This window comes from Martes martes, assembly GCF_963455335.1.
Source record: "Martes martes genome assembly, chromosome: 3".
In the NCBI taxonomy this organism is placed as follows: domain Eukaryota; kingdom Metazoa; phylum Chordata; class Mammalia; order Carnivora; family Mustelidae; genus Martes; species Martes martes.
The window spans coordinates 134,827,628-134,845,485 of record NC_137890.1 but is presented as its reverse complement, the minus strand read 5'-3'; the positions used below and the strand labels follow the sequence as shown (position 1 = coordinate 134,845,485).

The 17,858-nt window shown below is 36.9% G+C and overlaps 1 pseudogene across 1 annotated transcript; it reads left to right on the top strand.

Annotated features, from left to right (window-relative positions):
* Positions 1–2,340: 2,340 nt before the first annotated feature.
* On the top strand, positions 2,341–3,240 carry LOC308339899 (heterogeneous nuclear ribonucleoprotein A1-like; annotated as a pseudogene). The gene has a single exon. The product of its transcript is annotated as a heterogeneous nuclear ribonucleoprotein A1-like (transcript).
* The last annotated feature ends 14,618 nt before the right edge of the window (positions 3,241–17,858 follow it).

Genomic DNA, 17,858 nt, shown 5'->3' with positions numbered 1-17,858 from the left:
CTTTAAATACTGATGATAGTTATAAACAAGTTTATATCAAAGGGAAACCCACTTGGAAAAAAGTCAAGAGATTTAATACAGGTTTTACATTTTAAAATAGTGTGGATTTGGATTTTTCCAACAGTTACTTCACATGTCTGTTACCTGTAGAATACAAGTTAAATATGATCTTCTTTAATTTTGTTTATAATAACATTAAGATTTATGAAAAATATGGTTTGCTTATATTGGTGAATGATCTTGCTTTAGGACTCAAAAAAGAAAAGTCATAATGCCAGTGAAGGCAAATAAGATCTTTAATTATCAAAATGTAATTTCATATTATATTGATTTTAAGAAGCATTCAAATTTTATGTACATTTTGATTATAGTGATGAATACCATTAGCAACATAGTAGTGCCTATGTTGGAAAAGATGACCAGCATTAAGAACATAAAATGAAATCATACTGAATCTCAAAAGTTACTCACTTGTCTCCCTGTAATATACATACAGTAGTGTCATCTCTTCCTTATTACATTTGGGTTTAGAGAAATTGGAGGTAGGTTGAAGCAGAGAGCAAGGTGGACTTTGCAAATCAAAGGTGTAGATTTTTTTAAAAAAGGTGTAGATTTTTCCTGGTAATATTCCATTAAACTTCTAAGTCAAGACCTTTATTTGGAAGAAAATATCATTACTAACCACACTAATAATGGAAAAACTTTTCTTTCATATAAAGGGGCTTTTGTTATTTGTGAAAATTCTGGAGAACTGGTTTAAGAATCAAGGGTATTTAAATATATTTTATTTATCAGAATGTGCTAGAAGATTTTTGAGGGTAAGAATATCATAATTTTAGTTAACTTTATGTTTGTGCTTGCTAAAATATAAATTTTACTGGAATAAAATGATCTTAGGAAGCAGTAATCCTCAAGAAGCACATTGAATTACTTGAATTATTACTAAAGTTTGGAATGATTAAATCTTGTATTGTTATCTAGGATCAGTTGGGATTATAATACACTTTCAGCAAGAGCATGTCTTGGTGGTATTAGCAGATAAGTGTGCAATTATGTGATTGTATAATTATGCCCTGTTACATCTTGTGTTGGTTGATTTGTATGGGAGAGTGACAATGAAACAAGAAAGTTCCTATTAGGCTTTGTATAAAAAATAGTGAATTTGTTGGAATATCATGAAAAATGAGTTTATGATAAGATTATGGTAAGAGAATACTGACATTGTCTCCCTTTTTGGAATAAACGATGTCAAAATGTAAAATATGTAAGACATGAAGCAAGCCAGCTAGAGGCCAATTGGGTAGTATCTCTATCAACCCAGCATTGTGAGCTAGGATGTTTTTCTCCTTTTGTGTCTCAGCTGGATAGAGCATCTCTGATGGCCCAGAAATGGCCAGATATAGGATAATGCCAGAGAAATACCCAGACTTACACTTGCTATTTCCTACATCAACAGTCCTAGAAATCTGGGGAGCCTGGTTATTTAGACAGGGTGACCATAGTGTATCATCTAAATTAAGATGTGGTTTGTTAATAATTTCTCCAGAACAACATGTGTATATCAGGACTGTCTCAAATGAAGTGTGATATTATGGTCATCGCATTTCTAACAGTTGGAAGAGAAGAAAGTAAAAAAAAGTACTATGCCATGTTTTATATTTGATCAGTCTATCTAAATTAATGGTCCATGGTTTAGGTGCTTCAGTGTCAGAAAGTTAATACGTAAAGTGGCCCATCAATTTAGATAAAGAACATGAAGATGAGCTGTTCAGTTATTGGCCTTGCTAAACCTACCAACTGAAATCTCTAATGACTCTTCATTGAATCCCTACTTGTATCTTCAGGAATGACATGATTTTATGAATTTTGAGCCTGATACACGCTGATAGTACCAACCTAGACTCAGCTGAAAGAAGCAGAGTATAGGAAACCCTTTTGCACTTGCTATAGCTTATTCGCAGGCTTTCAGGAGATCTGCATTGATGGGTTCAGCATGAGTCCTGTATCCTCAGAATCAGAGCTTCCTATGTCCCTAGGAATTTCAAGGTGAAATGAGAGCTACTAAAATAAAAGTAATAATTTGCACAAAACCTGTGAGAATCTTCAATTCTGTCGGTTTGGTGGGTTGAGTGAACATAGAACTCAGTTGCCAACATCTAGAAACTATAAATAAAACACAATTTTAAAATGCCTTAAAAATACATGGTTAAGCTCCAAATAAATAAAATAGCCTTCAGTAATCAGAAATAAAGTGATAGAGATACGTTCATTAGATTACTCCTTTCTGCCCATGGACACCACCCAGTAAGCATCGTTAAAGTCTCCCCTCCCACCACCGTCATGTCTAAGTCAGAGTCTCCCAAAGAGCCTGAACAGCTGTGGAAGCTCTTCATCAGAGGTCTGAGCTTTGAAACAACCAATGAGAGTCTGAGGAGCCATTTTGAGCAATGGGGAACACTTATGGACTGTGTGGTAATGAGAGATCCAAACACCAAGTGCTCCAGAGGCTTTGGGTTTGTCACATATGCCACTGTGGAGGAAGTGGATGCAGCCATGAATGCAAGGCCACACAAGGTGGATGGAAGAGTTGTGGAACCAAAGAGGGCTGTCTCAAGAGAAGATTCTCAAAGACCTGGTGCCCACTTAACTGTGAAAAAGATTTTTGTTGGTGGCATTAAAGAAGACACTAAAGGACATCATCTAAGAGATTATTTCAAACAGTATTGGAAAATCGAAGTGATTGAGATCATGACTGACTGAGGCAGTGACAAAAAGAAGGGTTTTGCTCTTGTAACATTTGATGACCATGATTCTGTAGACAAGATTGTCATTCAAAAATACCACACTGTGAATGGCCACAACTGTGAAGTAAGGAAAGCGCTCTCTAAGCGAGAGATGGCTAGTGCTTCATCCAGCCAAAGAGGTCGAAGTGGTTCTGGAAACTTTGGTGGTGGTCATGGAGGTGGTTTTGGTGGGAATGACAACTTTGGTCATGGAGGAAACTTCAGTGGTCGAGGTGGCTTTGGTGGCAGTCGAGGTGGTGGTGGATATGGTGGCAGTGGGGATGGCTATAACGGATTTGGTAATGATGGAAGCAACTTTGGAGGTGGCAGAAGCTATAATGATTTTGGCAATTATAACAATCAATCCTCAAATTTTGGACCCATGAAAGGAGGCAATTTTGGAGGCAGAAGCTCTGGCCCTTATGGTGGTGGAGGCCAATACTTCGCCAAACCATGAAACCAAGGTGGCTATGGTGGTTCCAGCAGCAGCAGCAGCTATGGCAGTGGCAGAAGGTTTTAATTACTGCCAGGAAACAAAGCTTAGCAGGAGAGGAGAGCCAGAGAAGTGACAGAGAAGCTACAGGTTACAACAGATTTGTGAACTCAGCCAAGCACAGTGGTGGCAGGGCCTAGCTGCTACAAAGAAGACATGTTTTAGACAATACTCATGTGTATGGGCAAAAAAACTCGAGGACTGTATTTGTGACTAATTGTATAACAGGTTATTTTAGTTTCTGTTCTGTGGAAAGTGTAAAGCATTCCAACAAAGGGTTTTAATGTAGATTTTTTTTTTTTTGCACCCATGCTGTTGATTGCTAAATGTAATAGTCTGATCATGACACTGAATAAATGTGTCTTTAAAAAAAAAAAAGGAAAGAAAGAAAGTGATAACCAAAAACCTGATTAATAAATGTGAAAGCTGACCCAGGGATCTGGGGAGTAGAAGGAGATACATAGAAAAAAAGCCCAATTTCCCAGAGGGTTTAGTTTTAAAGTCTGTGCAAGTATAAGGCTGAAGTCTTGTAACATAGGGAGTTGAAATTGAGAATCCCTGAGTAGAGCATAGAGCCTCAAAAAGTTCTATAGTCACTGAAATGAGAATTAGAAAATGTAATCTGTTAAATCAGGACTTCAGAGAAACTTGTCTCTGTCCTGTCTTTCAGGAAAAAAAAAAAGTCTTCTAGAAAGAATTAAAATTTTTATATATATATATATATATATATATATAAAACTTATATGCATATGTATTACTTTAAATGCGTAAGTTAGGAAATGTTTCTTGGGATCCAGTAAAGGAAGCCATTAGTACAAGCAAGAATGTATAAATAGTTGAACACACTAGAGAAGAGAAAGCAATTGAAGAGCAGCCGCAGAGGGGTCAGAAATAGAAGACAGCAGACGTGAACCAAATGGGATGATTCTGGAAGAGATTACTTAAAACTGTTCATATGGTTTCACTGCTGACCAAGCCTGCCTGAAGCACTCAAGGCAAAAAAATGAGACTGGTCATTATTTGGGAAATATATTTCTTACTTGCTTTTACATTTTTGTTTGTTTCTTTTAAAACTTCATATTGACTTCTTTTGTCATATTAGTTCAGATCCTCAGAAGAAGAGATAAAACATGATATTGTGGAAGAATCCTTTGTACTCAGTATTGATCCCATTCCTATTACTCCCTTCTCAGGTAACAGCTGTTTTGAATTTGATGCACAGTCTTTACATTCATATGGTAAAATTACAGTCCACATGACTTGCACACATATATAATATGAAGTACTGTTTTACATGTTTTCTTAAAATTTTATAAGTGGTATTATACTGAAAATGTCTTTTCATATTTTCTTTTTAACCTCAACATCATTTTTTTGAGAATTGATCTGTTTGATATATGGACGTAAGTTTCAGTAATTTCTACTGATGTATAACTTCCAATTATAGGACTATATCACAAGTTATTTATAATTCTATAATGATGGATAGATTTTTTACTGTTATAAACAATGCTGCCATGAAAATCTTTATTTTTTTTCGTCTACATGTGAGTTTGTGTCATAGATCAAACATCCTGCTTGACAGTTTTACCCTTTTTTTTTTTTTTAAGTAGGCTCCACGCTAGGTTTGCAGCTCCAATGCGGAGCTTGAACTCACAATCTTGAAGAGTCAGACAATTGACTGAGCCACCCAGTGCTCCAACAGTTTTACTCTTTTGATTGTAGCTCAAATAATTAGTCAATAGTCCAAATTTCCACCACCAACATTATAATAGTTTTAATCTACTTTTTTTACAGAGGGTAAACCCATTATAAAATTTTGAAGTAAATGGAAAATTCTTAGTGTTCATGGGATGAATTTTTTGGGAAGACGACGGTATCTGTCAACATTTAAAAGATGCTTAACTTTTTATTTTTTTTTAAGATTTTGTTTATTTAATTGATAGAGAGAGAGATCACAAATAGCAGAGAGGCAGGCAGAGAGAGAGAGAGTAGGGAAGCAGGCTCCCTGCTGATCAGAGCCTGATGTGGGGCTCAATCCCAGGACCCTGAGATCATGACCTGAGCCAAAGGAAGAGGCTTAACCCACTGAGCCACCCAGGTGCCCCAAGATGCTTATCTTTTTTTTCTTTAATTTTTTAATTTTTTTATAAACATATAATGTATTTTTATCCCCAGGGGTACAGGTCTGTGAATCGCCAGGTTTACACACTTCACAGCACTCACCATAGCACATACCCTCCCCAGTGTCCATTACCCCACCCCCCCTTTACCGACCCCCCCTCCCCCCAGCAACCCTCAGTTTGTTTTGTGACATTAAGAGTCACTCATGGTTTGTCTCCCTCCCGATCCCATCTTGTTTCATTTATTCTTCTCCTCCCCCCTTAAGCCCCCATGTTGCATCTCCACTTCCTCATATCAGGGAGACCATATGATAGTTGTCTTTCTCCGACTGACTTATTTCAGTAAGCATGATACCCTCTAGTTCCATCCACGTCGTCGCAAATGGCAAGATTTCATGTCTTTTGATGGCTGCATAGTATTCCATTGTGTATATATACCACTTCTTCTTTATCCATTCATCTGTTGATGGACATCTAGGTTCTTTCCATAGTTTGGCTATTGTAGACATTGCTGCTATAAACATTCAGGTGCACATGCCCCTTCGGATCACTACGTTTGTATCTTTAGGGTAAATAACCAGTAGTGCAATTGCTGGGTCATAGGGTAGTTCTATTTTCAACTTTTTGAGGAACCTCCATGCTGTTTTCCAGAGTGCATTCCCACCAACTGTGTAGGAGGGTTCCCCTTTCTCTGCATCCTCGCCAGCATCTGTCATTTCCTGACTTGTTAATTTTAGCCATCCTGACTGGTGTGAAGTGATATCTCATTGTGGTTTTGATTTGTATTTCCCTGATGCCGAGTGATGTGGAACACTTTTTCATGTATCTGTTGGCCATATGGATGTCTTCTTTGCAGAAATGTCTGTTCATGTCTTCTGCCCATTTCTTGATTGGATTATTTGTTCTTTGGGTGTTGAGTTTGCTAAGTTCTTTATAGATTTTGGACAGTAGCCCTTTATCTGATATGTCGTTTGAAAATATCTTCTCCCATTTTGTCAGTTGTCTTTTGGTTTTGTTAACTATTTCCTTTGCTGTGAAAAAACTTTTGATCTTGATGAAATCCCAATAGTTCATTTTTGCCCTTGCTTCCCTTGCTTTTAGCGATGTTGCTAGGAAGATGTTGCTGCGGCTGAGGTCGAAGAGGTTGCTGCCTGTGTTGTCCTCAAGGATTTTGATGGATTCCTTTCTCACATTGAGGTCCTTCATCCATTTTGAGTCTATTTTCGTGTGTGATGTAAGGAAATGGCCCAATTTCATTTTCTGCATGTGGCTGTCCAGTTTTCCCAACACCATTTATTGAAGAGGCTGTCTTTTTTCCATTGGACATTCCATCCTGCTTTGTCGAAGATTAGTTGACCATAGAGTTGAGGGTCTATTTCTGGGATCTCTATTCTGTTCCATTGATCTATTGTCTGTTTTTGTGCCAGTACCATGCTGTCTTGATGATGACAGCTTTGTAATAGAGCTTGAAGTCCGGAATTATGATGCCACCGACTTTGGCTTTCTTTTTCAACATTCCTTTGTCTATTCGAGGTCTTTTCTGGTTCTATATAATTTTTAGGATTATTTGTCCCATTCTTTGAAAAAAATGGGTGGAATTTTGATAGGGATTGCATTAAATGTGTAGATTGCTTTAGGTAGTATAGACATTTTCACAATATTTGTTCTTACAATCCAGGAGCATGGAACATTTTTCCATTTCTTTGTGTCTTCCTCAATTTCTTTCATGAGTACTTTATAGTTTTCTGAGTATAGATTCTTAGCCTCTTTGGTTAGGTTTATTCCTAGGTATCTTATAGTTTTGGGTGTGATTGTAAATGGGATTGACTCCTCAATTTCTCTTTCTTCTGTCTTGTTGTTGGTGTAGAGAAATGCAACTGATTTCTGTGCATCGATTTTATATTCTGACACTTTACTAAATTCCTGTACAAGTTCTAGCAGCTTTGGTGTGGAGTCTTTTGGGTTTTCCACATAGAGTATTATATCATCTGCGAAGAGTGATAGTTTGACTTCTTCTTTGCCAATTTGGATGCCTTTAACTTCTTTTTGTTGTCTGATTGCTGAGGCTAGGACTTCTAGTGCTATGTTGAATATCAGTGGTGATAATGGACATCCCTGACGTGTTCCTGACCTTAGCGGAAAAGCTTTCAGTTTTTCTCCATTGAGAATTATATTTGCGGTGGGTTTTTCATAGATGACTTTGATAATATTGAGGTATGTGCCCTCTATCCCTACACTTTGAAGAGTTTTGATCAGGAAGAGATGTTGTACTTTGTCAAATGCTTTTTCAGCATCTATCGAGAGTATCATATGGTTCTTGTTCTTTCTTTTATTAATGTGTTGTATCACATTGATTGATTTGTGGATGTTGAACCAACCTTGCAGCCCTGGAATAAATCCCACTTGGTTGTGGTGAATAATCCTTTTAATGTACTGTTGAATCCTATTGGCTAGTATTTTGGTGAGAATTTTCGCATCTTTGTTCATTAAGGATATTGGTCTGTAATTCTCTTTTTTGATGGGATCTTTGGTTTGGGGATCAAGGTGATGGTGGACTCATAAAATGAGTTTGGAAGTTTTCCTTCCATTTCTATTTTTTGGAACAGTTTCAGGAGAATAGGAGCTAGTTCTTCTTTAAATGTTTGGTAGAATTCCCCTGGGAAGCCGTCTGGCCCTGGGCTTTTGTTTGTTTGGAGATTTTTGATGACTGTTTCAATCTCCTTACTGGTTATGGGTCTGTTCAGGCTTTCTGTTTCTTCCTGGTTCAGTTATGGTAGTTTATATGTCTCTAGGAATGCATCCATTTCTTCCAGATTTTCAAATTTGTTGGCGTAGAGTTGCTCATAGTATGTTCTTATAATTGTTTGTATTTCTTTGGTGTTGGTTGTGATCTCTCCTCTTTCATTCATGATTTTATTTATTTAGGTCCTTTCTCTTTTCTTTTTGATAAATCCAGCCAAGGGTTTATCAATCTTATTAATTCTTTCAAAGAACCAGCTCCTAGTTCCATTGATTTGTTCTGTTGTTTTTTGGTTTCTATTTCATTGATTTCTGCTCTGATCTTTATTATTTCTCTTATCTTGCTGGGTTTAGGCTTTCTTTCTTGTTCTTTCCCCTGCTCCTTTAGGTGTAGGGTTAGATTGTGTATTTGAGACCTTTCTTGTTTTTTGAGAAAGGTTTGTACTGCTATATATTTTCCTCTCAGGACTGCCTTTGCTGTGTCCCACAGATTTTGAACCATTGTGTTTTCATTATCATTTGTTTCCATGAATTTTTTCAATTCTTCTTTAATTCCCTGGTTGACCCATTAATTCTTTAGAAGGATGCTGTTTAGTCTCCGTGTATTTGGGTTCTTTCCAAATTTCCTCTTGTGATTGAGTTCTAGCTTCAGAGCATTGTGGTCTGGAAATATGCAGGGAATGATCCCAATCTTTTGATACCGGATGAGACCTCATTTATGACCCAGGATGTGATCTATTCTGGAGAATGTTCCATGTGCACTAGAGAAGAATGTGTATTCTGTTGCTTTGGGATGGAATGTTCTGAATATATCTGTGATGTCCATCTGGTCCAGTGTGTCATTTAAGGCCTTTATTTCGTTGTTGATCTTTTGCTTGGATGATCTGTCCATTTCAGTGAGGGGAGTGTTAAAGTCCCCAACTATTATTGTATTATTGTTGATGTGTTTCTTTGATTTTGTTATTAATTGGTTTATATAGTTGGCTGCTCCCACGTTAGGGGCATAGATATTTAAAATTGTTAGATCTTCTTGTTGGACAGACCCTTTGAGTATGATATAGTGTCCTTCCTCATCTCTTATTATAGTCTTTGGCTTAAAATCTAATTGATCTGATATAAGGATTGCCACCCCAGCTTTCTTCTGATGTCCATTAGCATGGTAAATTGTTTTCCACCCCCTCACTTTAAATCTGGAGGTGTCTTTGGGTCTAAAATGAGTTTCTTATAGGCAACATATTGATGGGTTTTGTTTTTTTATCCATTCTGATACCCTGTGTCTTTTGATTGGGGCATTTAGCCCATTAACATTCAGGGTAACTATTGAGAGATATGAATTTAGTGCCGTTGTATTGCCTGTAAGGTGACTGTGACTGTTTATTGTCTCTGTTCCTTTCTGATCTACTACTTTTAGGGTGTCTCTTTGCTTAGAGGACCCCTTTCAATATTTCCTGTAGAGCTGGTTTGCTGTTTGCAAATTCTTTCAGTTTTTGTTTGTCCTGGAAGCTTTTTATCTCTCCTTCTATTTTCAATGATAGCCTAGCTGGATATAGTATTCTTGGCTGCATGTTTTTCTTGTTTAGTGCTCTGAATATATCATGCCAGTTCTTTCTGGCCTGCCAGGTCTCTGTGGATAAGTCTGCTGCCAATCTAATATTTTTACCATTGTATGTTACAGACTTCTTGTCCCGGGCTGCTTTCAGGATTTTCTCTTTGTCGCTAAGACTTGTAAATTTTACTATTAGGTGACAGGGTGTGGACCTATTCTTGTTGATTTTGAAGGGGGTTCTCTGCACCTCCTGGATTTTGATGCTTGTTCCCTTTGCCATATTAGGGAAATTCTCTACAGTAATTCTCTCCAGTATACCTGCTGCTCCCCTCTCTCTTTCTTCTTCTGGAATCCCAATTATTCTAATGTTGTTTCGTCTTATGGTGTCACTTACCTCTCGAATTCTCCCCTCATGGTCCAGTAGCTGTTTGTCCCTCTTTTGCTCAGCTTCTTTATTCTCTGTCATTTGGTCTTCTATATCACCAATTCTTTCTTCTGCCTCATTTATCCTAGCAGTAAGAGCCTCCATTTTTTATTGCACCTCATTAATAGCTTTTTTTATTTCAACTTGGTTAGATTTTAGTTCTTTTATTTCTCCAGAAAGGGCTTTTATCTCTCCAGAGAGGGTTTCTCTAATATCTTCCATGCCTTTATCGAGCCCAGCTAGAACCTTGAGAATCATCATTCTGAACTCTAGATCTGACATATTACCAATGACTGTATTGATTAGGTCCCTAGCCTTCGGTACTGCCTCTTGTTCTTTTTTTTGTGGTGAGTTTTTCCACCTTGTCATTTTGTCCAGATAAGAGTATATGAAGGAGCAAATAAAATACTGAAAGGGTGGCAAAGACGCCAGGAAAACGTGCTTTAACCAAATCAGAAGAGACCCCAAATCATAGGGGGGAGAAAGGGGATAAAAAGAAGTTCACAAAAAAAAAAAAATTAAAAAAGAAAACTAATAAAGAAAAAAAATATATATATATTAGATAAACTAGTTAAAAAATGTTAAAAAAGAAAAGGGTAAAAGTTACAAAAAATTTAGCAGAAGAAAAAAAATTAAATTAAAAAAAATTAAATTAACCGCAAGACTAAAGAATCATGGGGAGAAAGCCATGAGTTCCGTGCTTTGCTTTCTCCTCCTCTGGAATTCTGCTGCTGTCCTTGGTAGGTGAACTTGGTCTTGGCTGGATTTCTTGTTGATCTTCTGGGGGAGGGGCCTGTTGTAGTTATTCTCAAGTGTCTTTGCCTGAGGCAGAATTGCACCGCCCTTACCAGGGGCCGGGCTAAGTAATCTGCTTGGGTTTGCTTTTGGGAGCTTTTGTCCCCTGACGTTTTCCATAGAGTTCTGGAGGACGGGAATGAAAATGGCGGCCTCCCAGTCTCTGGCCCGGAGGAGGCGAGAGCTCGGGGCCCCACTCCTCAGTGCGCCCTCAGAGAAAAGAGCCTAATCACTCCCGTCTCCCTGGCCTCTGACCGCGCTCCAAGCTCACCCAGCCTGCGACCGGTTCAAGGTAACCCCGAGCTGAGAGCTCACTCCTCAGCTCTGTCTCTGTAGCCGGCTTCCCTGGTCTAATACCTGTGAGCTCTGCAACACTCAGACACCCCTGATCCTTCTGTGACCCTGCTGGACCTAGGGCCACGCTGGCCCCGCATGGGCTTCACCCTGGTTTAGCCTCTGGAGCGATGTCCCTCCATGGAGCAGACTTTTAAAAGTCCTGATTTAGTGCTCCGTTGTTCCGCCGCCTGCCGGGAGCTTGCTGCTCCCCCCACGGTCTATCTTCCCGTCATTTTGGATTCACTTCTCCACCGGTCCTACCTTTCAGAAAGTGGTCAATTTTCTGTTTCTAGAATTGCTGTTCTTCTTCTCTTCAATCTCCTGTTGGATTTGTAGGTGTTTGCAATGGTTTGATAAGCTATCTAGCTGATCTCCTGCTACCTGATGTAGTCTCAGCCTGCTACTTCTCTGCCATCTTGACTCAAGATGTTTATCTTTTGATGGAACATTTTCACTTCTAGGAATTGGTCTTATAAATATGCTCACACACAGCATTCATTACAGCATTGTTTATTAATAGTAAAGACCTGGGAATGACCTAAATATCCATTAATGGGGACAGGCTTAACCAGTTTGATGCATCTTTATAACAAATATCATATAGATGTTAAAAATAACTTTAGGCCCGTATATCTGACATGGAAAAATGATCAAGAAATATGGTGAAGTGAAGAAAGCAGGTTTCATAACACTATGAATGGTGTTATCTCATTTGTGGGGAAAAAAAGGAAAAGCTGTTATAATTACATTTATTGATATGTATTTACATATGTTTAGAAACATTTTGGTTGAATATACAGAGTCTTTAACTGGTTATTTTGGAACTCTGGATTTGTATGGGGAGATTAGTATGTAGGATATTTAACTTATTTTTACTTTATGTTCCTTTATTCAGTTTGCATTTTTAATAGTAATCATGAATTTCTTTTGTACACTAAAAATACACATAAAATATTATCCATTACTTACCATCTGATAATATTTTTCCCTTTATGTTTAAATGTTCTAACTTGCACCAAAGTATTTATCCTAAATGAGATTTTTCTGTAGGGGTTTTATTTTGTGTGTACTTTATTCTTTCTCTCTCTCTCTCTATAGCATAAAAAATTATTCAAACCTTAAAATCAAACCCATGATAAAATATTGATTCAGAATATTTGTACATTTGAATATGCATCTTCTTAGGAATTTGCACAAATATGTGATAATTGGCTTTAAGCTCACTGGCACTATCTCTAGCCTGACTCCCTTACCCAAAATCTTGGTAATTTCAGTTTGTATATAGATGCTTTCAACATACTGTCTATATTAAAACCTAAATTACCAACTTAGCTCTCTTAAAATCTTTTCCTCCACTGGTGGTGTTCTTTACCCTTTCTCAGGCACTCACTTGCATGGTTGTATCTTAGACATCTTCTTTGTCAATATGGTGACCTGACCATGATCTTTACTTCATGCGGTCAGCACCACCTAGCTTTGTACCTTGAACCCCAACTCAAATGATACTTTAACCCAACCAGGACTCCAGTGCATTGATCTTAAAGATTTTATTCCAGTGCATTGATCTTACCACACTTTCACTGTCCTCACTTACTGAATGTCCTCTTTACTTCTATTAAATAGATTAAATTCCATGGCCATCCATAATAATCACCTCTTACATACACATACACACTTAACTACCCACCGTTTTTAATTATCTGGAAAAATACCCATCCTAGTCATTTCCAACTCTCCCCTACTCCATACTTGCATCCATGCAGCCAGACACAAGCACAACCTCAAGTGGGCCCTTGATACTGCCCAACAATCACCACAGTGCCCCAGACCTCTCACTGACCCAGTTTCTGGGACTTGGATTCCACATCCTCTTTTCTCTCCTCCCCATTACTTCCTACTTCATCTTCATTCTCATTTGACAACTTTGGTTCCCACATCACTAAGAAAATTGAAACAATAAGAAGAGATTTTTTTCCCTTCAGAGTTTTATCATAACTACATGTACCTCCCTACCAAGTTCCACACCTACATAATCTGACTTCCCACCTGTTACCTTAAATCAACTATCCCTGCTTCTATCTAAAATAATCCCTGTGTCTGTGCACCAGATCTTATTTATCTATTTCTTCTTCCCTACACAAGGGCATTGCTTTAGCAGTTCTTTTCTCTCTCTTACTTCAGTAATTTTAGTTCTTTAGTGTATCATCATGCAAGCATTTTATTATTGCTTCTATATTAAAATATTGTTTTCCTTCATCAAATACTTCTCAGTTTCTTTCCTTCTCTTTTCAAAAATACCTGCCATAAAAGTTCACTGTATTCTCTCTCTCCCTTTTTCTCTCCACTCCCCCATTCCCTTTTAAATCCACTTTAGTCAGGTTTTCATTTCCACCATTTTATCAAAACAATTCTTGATAGGAATCCAGTGAACACCACACTATAAAATCCAGTGGTCCATTCTCACTCTTTGTTTGACTCGATCATTCAGCAGTATAGGACATCGTGCATAACTGAATTCCCTTGATATCCTTCTTTCCCTTGGATTCCTGGACAGCCTATAATCCTGGTTCTTCTTTTGTTTCACTTCTTTTGTCTCACTCCTTCACAGTCATTTTACTTTTTACTCTGCCTTACCAATGTCAATATTTGGGCTTGTCCCTGGTTTAGTCTCTGATTCTCTTTTCTTCTGTATCTTCATCACTTTCTTGTAATCCCATTGAATCTCAAGGCTTTAAATCTCATAAAAATAATGATGACTTCCAAATATGTTTACCCCCAATTTCCTGCTGCACTAAAGATCTATGTGTCCAACAGCTTATTTGACTTACTGGTTTGCATATTTGATAGACATCTCAAATTTAACAAGCCCTAAACTAAACTTCTGACTTTCCCTCTCCCTGGTCAACCTGCTCCACCCCCAGCCTTTCCCCATCTAACTTGTTAGGGAGGTAACTCCAGTCTTCCTGTTCCTTAGACTGAAAACTTCTAGGGTCACTTTTGAGTGTTCTCTTTCTCTCATATCCCATATCCTATTCCTTAGGGATTTCTGCTTGTTTTGTATTCAGGACATATCCAGAATCAAACTGTACCCTGCTACCTCCACTGCTACTAGCCTGATCTAAGCCATCAAGTCTCTCCTGGGTTTCTGCCTTAATATCATAAGTGGACTTTATTTTTCTACTCCTCCTCACAATCTATTTTCAACACAGCAGGCAGAAGTAAGATTACACCACATCTTTGCTCAAAATTCTCTAAGAGTAAATTTTCTTGGACTAAAACATATCTTATAATTTCCTTGTTGAATTTGGTCTCCATTTCATTAGTTCTCTGAACTCATCTCCAGTTTCTCTTTCCCTTACTCACTTTTACTGTTTCTTGAATATTCCAGGAATGCTCACATCTTTAGCGATGGCTCATCTTCCTGGAAGGTTTTTGCCTCAGATATTTGCATGACTAACTCCCTCACCTGCTTCAAGTCTGTGCTCAAATGTCACTTCTAAATGATGCCACTCTATCCTATTTATAATCTCATCCCCCTTTCCCAGCTCACTCTTCTGATCCTCCACACTCTGCAGTACTTTCATTTCTCTTTTGTTTCTTGCTTTACTCTTCTTTCCTTTCATTTTCTTTCCTTCCTTCTCTCCCATCTTACAACTCTTACCACCTTCTAGCATACTGTATAAAATTTCTGTCTCCTCTGTCAGTAATGTAACCTCCAAATGATCAGACATTATTATTTCTTTGGTGCATTGATGTATCACAAAAACTTAGAATAGAAGAACTAAAATAATATTTGTTTTATAAATGAATGAATTTAGAAACTTAAAGTATATTCCTTTAAGCATGCTAAGAAGTACCATGTTTTCTCTCACTTTTATTGAGCTGATTCACATTTAAAAGTGCCCAGAACAGTCTGCCTAATTTTTCACTCAGTATTTCTGTCAATAACAGTGAAATGTATATTAATATTATAAAATCTGGCCTTCCAGGTAAACATATCATTAATACTGGCTAATGACCTATTTCTAATTTATATAAAATTTAGTGTGTTTCTCTTGGAGCTTCATTTGCTTATTTGTCATTGTTCTGGATTGGGAGCTCCTCAAAGCCAGGAATTTGATCTTCAAATCTGTCTTTCAAGGACCTACCCCAGTGCTGGTACATAAGAAGTTTTTGTTGTTGTTGTTGTTGTTGTTTTCAAAGTACTAGTTTACCTATAGTTCTCTTTTATAGTGGAGTCTTTATCTGGTTTTGATATCGTGTAATTCTGGACACATAGGATGAGTTTGGATATTTCCCTTCCTTTTCTATTTTTTGGAATAGTTGAGAATAAGTATTAACTCTTCTTTACATGTTTGGTAGAATTTGCCCGTGAAGCCATCTGGCCCTGGACTTTTTTGGTTTTAGGAGTTTTTTGATTATTGATTCAATTTCTTTGCTTGTAATAGGTCTGTTCAAGTTTTCTATTTCTTCCTATTTCAGTTTTGCTAGTTTATATGTTTCTAGTTTAATCACTGAATGAAAATACACAAAATTTAATATCAATCCATCAATTCTGGATTGTTTATTTGAGATTAGGTTGTTTATTTTTTATGGCTTTTAGGTTATTATTATGAGGTTAGGTTGTTTATTTGAGATTTTTTAAAAAATATAGGTATTTATCACGAAAATTTCCTTCTTAGAACTACTTTTGCTACATCCCATAAGTTTTGGTATGTTGTGTTTTTTAATTTATCTCAAGATTTTTTTTTACTCATAGGTTGTTCAAAAGTCTGTTGTTTAGTTTCCACATATTGAAAATTTTCCAGCTTTCATCCTGTTATTGATTTCTAGTGTCATATCATTGTAGTTGAAGAGGATATTTGGTATGACTTCAACATCCTTAAATTTGTTAAGACATGTTTTGTGGCCTAACAAAATCTATGCTAGAGAATGTTTTGTGCAGACTTGAGAAGAATGTGTATTCTGTTGCTGTTTGTTAGAATGTGTTATATATGTCAATTAGAACTATTAGGTCTAAAGTATGGTTCAAATCCATTGTTTTCTTGTTGATTTTTGTCTGGATGTTCTATCTGTCATTGAAGTGAGGTCTTCAAATCTTCTACTATTATTGTATTGCCTAGTTCTCCCTTTGGATCTGTTGTATTTGTTTAATATATTCAGGTGCTCTGATGTTGGATGTGTACATATTACAATTGCTATATCTCCTTGATGAATTGACCACTTTATCATTATATAATGACCTTCTTTGATTCTTTTTAGTGTTTTTGGCTTAAAGTCTGTTTTGTCTGATATAAGCTCAGTGCTACATATGTTTTTGATTTCTACTTGCATGGCATAACTTTTTCCATCCCTTCACTTTGAGTCTGTGTGTCCTTAAAGATAAACGAGTCTCATATAGACAGGATATAGTTGGGTCTTGTTTGTTTGTTTGTTTTTACTTCAGCCACTGTATGCTTTTTGATTGGAGAACTTAATCCATTTACATTCAAATAATTACAGTTATGTAGGACTTACCAGTGCCATTTTATTAGTTGTCTCCTGGAACTTTTGTAGTTCCCTTCTTATTTTCTTCTTTTGCTGCCTTCCTTTGTGAATTGGTGATTTTTTTTCGTTGTGTTGATATGCTATGCTTTCATTTAAGTTTTGTGAATCTGCTATAGGTTTTGCTTTTTGGTTACCATGAAGCTTAATCTTTGTAATAGTCTATTTTGAGCTGATAACAACTTAACTTTAAATGCATACAGCAACTCTATCCTCTTACTCTCCTCTTTTATGATTTTAATGTCAAAATCTTTTTTTATAATGTGTATTCATTAACAAATTATGGTAGCTATAGTTATTTTTAATACTCCTGTCCTTTAAAATTTTATATTATAGTTATTAGTTAACACATCACCACATTACAGTGTTAGAGTATTCCAAATTTGATTATACATTTACTTTTACAATGTTATATGTATTTTCATATGTTTTCATGTTACTATTAAGCATTCTTTCATTTCAAATTAAAGAACTCCTTTCAGTATTTAGTATTTCTTGTAATGAACTATCAACTTTTGTTTGTCTGGAAAAGTCTTTATTTCTCCTTCATTACTGAAGTATAATGCTGCTGAATATTCTTGGATGATATTTTCTTTTCTTTCAGCACTTGGAATGTATCATTCCATTCTCTTTTGAATAACTATTGAAAGATATGAATTTAGTGCCATTGTATTACCAGTAAAGTCCCTGTTTCTGTATGTTGTTTCTGTTTCTTTCTGGTCTGTGTTACTTTGGGGCCCTCTCTTTGCTTATAGGATCCCCTTTAATATTTCCAGCAGCGCTGGTTTAGTGATCACAAATTCTTTTAGTTTCTGTTTGTCCTGGAAGCTCTTTACCTCTTCCATTCTGAATGAAAGCCTTGCTGGATATTCTTGGCTGCATGCTTTTCTCACTTAGTACTCTGAATGTATCATGCCAGCACTTTCTGGCTTACCAGGTCTTTGTGGATAGGTCTGCTGCCAATCTAATGTTCTACCCTTGTATTTTAAGGACCTCTTGTACGTAGCTGCTTTCAGGATTTGTCTTCATATTGCTGAAATTTGCAGGCTTCACTCTTAAATGTCAGGGTGTTCAT